Raw genomic sequence first — 5862 nt, 5'->3', positions numbered from 1 at the left:
GCCAGATGGATTGAACGACTTCAAGAATATGATTTTAAGATCGAGCATCGAGCCGGAGTTAGCCACAGGAACGCTGATTCTCTATCTAGAAGACCGTGTCCAGCAGAATGTTCCCATTGCAACAAAACAGAGTCGAAGGAAGCAGCAGTACTAAGAACAACAGTGGTCAACGACGAGTGGACGCCTACCAAGATCAAGGAAGAACAAGAAAAAGATCCAGTTTTACAGAAGATTCGAAAATGGAAAGAAGAAAATCGTCGACCATCTTGGCAAGAAATATCAAGCCTAAGCTCAGTAGTTAAGACGTATTGGGCCCAGTGGGACTCATTTATCTTGGAAGACAGCTTGCTTAAACGAGTAATAGAAAATGATGATGGTTCAGTGAGGAGAACACAGATGGTGATTCCAAAGAGCAGAGTAGCCGAAGTACTCCGTCAGTTACACGACAGTCCATCAGGAGGGCATTTTGGTGTAAAGAAGACCCTTCAGAGAATTCGGGAACGATTTTATTGGATGAATAGTTCTGACGATGTGAAGGACTGGTGTAAGAAATGTACTACCTGTGCTACAAGTAACGGACCCTACCGGAAAAGAAAGGCTCCTATGAGACAGTACAATGTTGGAAGTCCGTTTGAAAGAATAGCTTTGGATATTGGCGGGCCATTTCCAGAAAGTGACAATGGATGCAAATACATGTTGGTGATAATGGATTACTTCACGAAGTGGGTGGAGATCTACGCAATTCCAGACCAGAAGGCCGCCACTATTGCAGATGTGTTAATCAAAGACTGCATCAGCCGATTTGGAGTACCTCTGGAGATCCATAGTGACCAAGGAAGGAACTTTGAGAGCGATCTATTTCAAGGAATCTGTGATAAACTAGGCATGAAGAAGACAAGGACCACGGCCTATCACCCGCAATCGGATGGAATGGTGGAGCGTATGAATAGGACAGTCGGCAAGTATTTGACAAAGATGGTGTCCAATCATCAACGAGACTGGGACCAGTACCTTCCGTTCTTCGCAATGGCCTATAGATCTGCTGTTAATGAATCAACTGGCCAAACACCAGCAAAAGTCCTGTTTGGACGTGAGATGCGTCTACCCTGTGATCTAGAGTTTGGATGTCGACCTGGAGAAGATGTTGCTGGTGAGGATTACGTGAATGAATTACGAAGAAGAATGGACGATATACATGAGTTGGTCCGGTCTAACCTTCAGATCGCTAGCGACCGCATGAAGAAACGATACGATACCCAAGCCGAGAAGGGATGTTTTAAGGAGAACGACAAAGTCTGGCTTTATAATCCAAAGAAGCGAACAGGTTGTTCTCCCAAGTTGCAGCAGTTCTGGGAGGGTCCGTACCTCATTGTCAAGAATATCAATGACGTTATCTACCGAATAAGCAAGATTCCTAGGGGAAAGCCGATGATAGTCCACCATAACCGGTTGGCGCCGTACGAGGGAGACCACGACGTAGATGAAGAAGTGGAAGTCAACCAAATTCGAGGAATACCTGACCTTACCTTTGAAGAGTTCATGGGTGCCTACGGAGGTACCGGTAAAGCAAGATATGGTGTTACCACTGAAGAAAAGCGAGATCTTCTCGCTCTTCCCGATGACTATTCGATGGCCCATACCATCCCGGCCAGTATCAAAGACGCACGAGGGTTGGCATCCGCCTTCCGAAGGAAGTTTGGTCGAGTTGCAGAACTTCAATGCCAACTGCCAGCTCCTGGCAAAGCATTGAAACTCCAAGATGCATCACGTTACCTATTCTATCTGGTAACAAAAGACACTGTCCGTGACCAACCTACCTACCAAGAGGTATGGGATGCATTAATTCAATTGAGAGAGCACGTGTTGGAGTCCGACGTGCAAAAGTTAGCCATACCAAAGTTAGAATGCAGCCAATTAGACTGGAGAGTTATCCGAAATATGGTAGAAGAAATTTTCCAAGACACCGAGGTCCAGGTGTTAGTCTGTTGCAATCCGCATAGTTACTGGTGCGGAGAGAAGACCGTCCCCTGTCACTTTTATACAACTGGGAGTTGTAAAAGAGGGTCCAGTTGCCGATACCAGCATCCAGTTCCAGTCCTGACAAGGTTCCAGGAGGAACCATCTTTTAAGGAGGGGGCAATGTGACGAATTTCTAACTGAGGCCGGCCCTGCCCCTAGTAGTCAACAAACAACAGCGACACGTCATCGACGAGTAATGTCTCCGCTAATCCAGAAGTTTCCCCGATGATAGGCGGAGACATGTCTCAGGCATTCGAAATGTTCTCGAAGCAGAGCCGTATCTATATAAGCGGAGGATTTTTAAGCAGAGGGCATTCAGTCAATAAACGAGCCGCGACGCGTGATATAATTGTATTCGATTCGGATTTAGTGAAATGTATTTATTAGTTATCGGAAGTATGTTTAGTTAATTAAATCATAAATTTGAGTTGTAAATAAATTAGATGTGTTAGTTGGTGTTATTTGTAATTATTAAAATAAATAAGTGATGTAAATAAAATAATATAAGTAAGTCTTCCTTAATTTAAAATTAAACTTAGTGCCTAAAGATATAAATAAATAAAATAGTAGAGTCAATCGCGTAACATAGGCATGCTCTTTATCAGTACAGGGTGTTTCTAAAGAACTACGGCAAACTCTAAGGGGTAATTCTGCATGAAAACATAATGACCGGTTGCTTTATAGACATATGTCCGCAAATGCTTCGTTTCCGACATACAGGATGTTGAATTTTTTCTTAAAAACTGACGATTTATTTATTGCCCTAAAACCGGTTGAGATATGCAAATGAAATTTGGTGGGTTTTAAGACGTAATTTTTGAACATTTTTTGATATACAATTAAGAATTTTTTATTCACCATTGGCGTACATACGAATAATATGATCGGTCATATTACCCGTATGCGCTCCAATAGTGAATATAAAATTCTTAGTTGAATGTCAAAAAATGCGCAATAACCATCTCTTAAAATCTACCAAATTTCATTTGCATATCTCAACCGGTTTTAAAGCAATAAATAAATCTCAGTTTGTAAGAAAAAATTTAACATCCCGTATCTCGGACACGAAGCTTTTGCGGATATATGATTATAAAGCAAACTGTCATTATTTTTAATGCAGAATTACCCCTTAAAGTTTGTCGAACTTATTTAGTCCCTAAAACACTTTAGACTTATAAAACCCTGTACTGATGAAAAACATGGCTAGTTGTTAAAGTACATAACTTTTGTATTATCCAACATAAGCGAATGAATCAAAAAACAGAATGTTAAGAAAACCTGAGGCTATAGTTGAATTTTAATTTTAGTATTTTATAGATGCTAGAATAATCCACAGGGTGTTGCGAACTTTGAGAAAAAAACACAGTTTGATTCGTACACCTGGTATACAATGAAAATTTACCTGTTTTGCAAAAATATTGACAAAAATATTGACAAAGAATAGGGCTATAACATATTCAAAAAATCATTTAAATCGGACAACAGGTTTAGGAGATACGCGACATCAAAAATGACCCATTTTTTAGGGTGGCCGTTTTCTATGACGCGCAGTTTATATTTCTTTTGAGCTTCATTTTTTTTTCAAAATACTGCAACATGAGTTTTAAATTATGACACAGTACAATACTTGTTTCAATATTTACATGTAAATAAAATAATCCTAATTACTTGTAAAAGTAAGGTTATAAATTTAAGAATACAGAACTCTCTTTTAAAACCAAAGTGGCATTAGACTAATTTTAAAATTCCCGCTAAAAGGAAAAAGGTAAATCTGGCAACAGTGCCGTCGTCCCTTTGCTGGGAGAGATTAAATATCCAGCACGCAACCGCACTGTTGCCAGATTTACTTCTTTTCTTTTAGCGGGAATTTTAAAATATCTAATGTCAGTTGGTTTAAAATTTGACAGTTGTATTTTTTTGATTCCGAATCTTAACCTTACTTTACAGGTGATTTGATTATGTACAAAAAATGTACAATGTAAATAAATTGAACCAAGTAATGTACTAAAATATGCTATGTTATAATTTAAAACTCGTTATGTTAGTCTTTTGAAAAAAATTAAACTCAAAAGAGATATACTTGTTTACAGTGCAAATTAATGGCAATAATAGGGATTTACGATTTAATTTGCAGGAAAAACATGGGCAACCTACCCAGTTGGTAAAATTTCAATTCAAAAACTCTTTAGGTAAGTATGGGTTACCTCCGCATTATTATTTATTTTTTAAGTATTAAGGTTGATATCAAAGGTAGTTTTATGTAGGTAGATACTAGATACAAGTAAGCTAAAAGTAGTATAACCAATGAATATAGACTGGTATAACTTCCCATGTAATCACCTGTTATGTTTTTGTAGATTTTACTGTGTGTATGTCACAGGAAGAGAAACAAAATAATATTCAGTCACAGGAGTACAAGAACATGAAACATCTTATTATGTATGTATGCCATTCTCAAACAATTATTGTACAAAACAAGATAGAGAAGAGCTTTAAAATCCCAAGGATCCTGCGAAAAGAAAAGTGAAAATGTTGTCTCAATTAATGTAGTATAGATAGACATTTTTCTTTATTTTAGTATTAAATAATTATTTAGAATATTAATAGGTATTAGTTTTAATAGTATTAATATGTACTGTATGAATAATTCCCATCATATATCTTCTGGCTAAAGTTACAAAATAAATAAAAATGAAAAAACATTTAAGTGGTGTAGCACCTTTACTTTACCTGGGGATGAGGTGAGTTATTAGGTAAATTCTATTTTCTTACATAATATAGGTACATATATAATATACTTAAAAATTAATGGTGGTATTATTGTGGTTTATATTGAAAGCCAAAGCAAGTAAGAATAAGAAGATATAGGTAGCAGTATAAGAAGACGTGGCTACAGGCGAAGCGTGTTCATGAATGTGTTAATAATAATAATTTTATATCTATTTTGTTAATACATTTTACTATTAAAGACAATTATTAAAATATGCCAAAAACGCCCACAAAGTGGCTTTAAGTTTTATTACACAGTATGTGGACTTCAACTAGGAAGATTATGTTAAGTATGAGCAGAATAAAGGCTAACAATTTTGATGTTAATGTTTTATTGTCATAGGTTGTCTTTTTTTATTATATTTAATGCATCTTTCTTCTTTACCCAGTGCTTCCATAGTTTACCTTTTATTAACTTTTTTAAAATTCAGTAATCCATGTATTTCAAATCATCTAACTGACCAGCAAACAGAGTAACGTCTAAATGAGGTGTTTTTTTAGTCTTAATTGATCGGTGACATAAACATGACCGAAATGTCAGGTTTAATAACCAATTTGCCATCAATAGGGCTTTTCATCGATTGTCATTTGTTTCGAGCTGCTGTCATGTGTCACATAATATTAATATATCTACGTCATACGTCTTTGGTTTGTATTATTGTATATACCAATAACATATGTCCTAGATATATTAATATTATGTGACACATGACAGAAGCTCGAAACAAATGACTGTGAATGAAAAGCCCTATTGGACTTTTCATCGATTGTACTTGTTTCGGGCTTCTGTCACATTTCGTATAATCTGTGTATATTAATATTATACACGGATTATATGAAATCTGACAGAAGCTCGAAACAAATGACTGTTGATGAAAAACCCTATACATCACATCGAACTTGAATGACATTAAATTGAGCAATTTTATATTTAACGTTTTATTGTGGTAATTTTGTGACATAAGACATAATAAATGACGTCTTTAGGCTGACATTTTGACCATAGAAAGACGTCTTTATGACGTGGATTTATGTCATATTCAATTGACGTCTGTATTACATCAAGCTAGTTTT

The 5862-nt window shown here is 36.4% G+C and overlaps 1 long non-coding RNA gene across 1 annotated transcript; it reads left to right on the top strand.

Moving 5' to 3' along the window:
* The first annotated feature begins 3582 nt into the window (after positions 1 to 3582).
* LOC126893295 (uncharacterized) lies at positions 3583 to 5109 on the top strand. Its single transcript, XR_007701122.1, has 2 exons — positions 3583 to 4208; positions 4377 to 5109. It is a non-coding gene; the product is annotated as an uncharacterized LOC126893295 (long non-coding RNA).
* The last annotated feature ends 753 nt before the right edge of the window (positions 5110 to 5862 follow it).

Source organism: Diabrotica virgifera, chromosome 10 (assembly GCF_917563875.1).
Source record: "Diabrotica virgifera virgifera chromosome 10, PGI_DIABVI_V3a".
Lineage (NCBI taxonomy): Eukaryota > Metazoa > Arthropoda > Insecta > Coleoptera > Chrysomelidae > Diabrotica > Diabrotica virgifera.
This window is presented reverse-complemented; position numbering and strand designations above follow the sequence as displayed.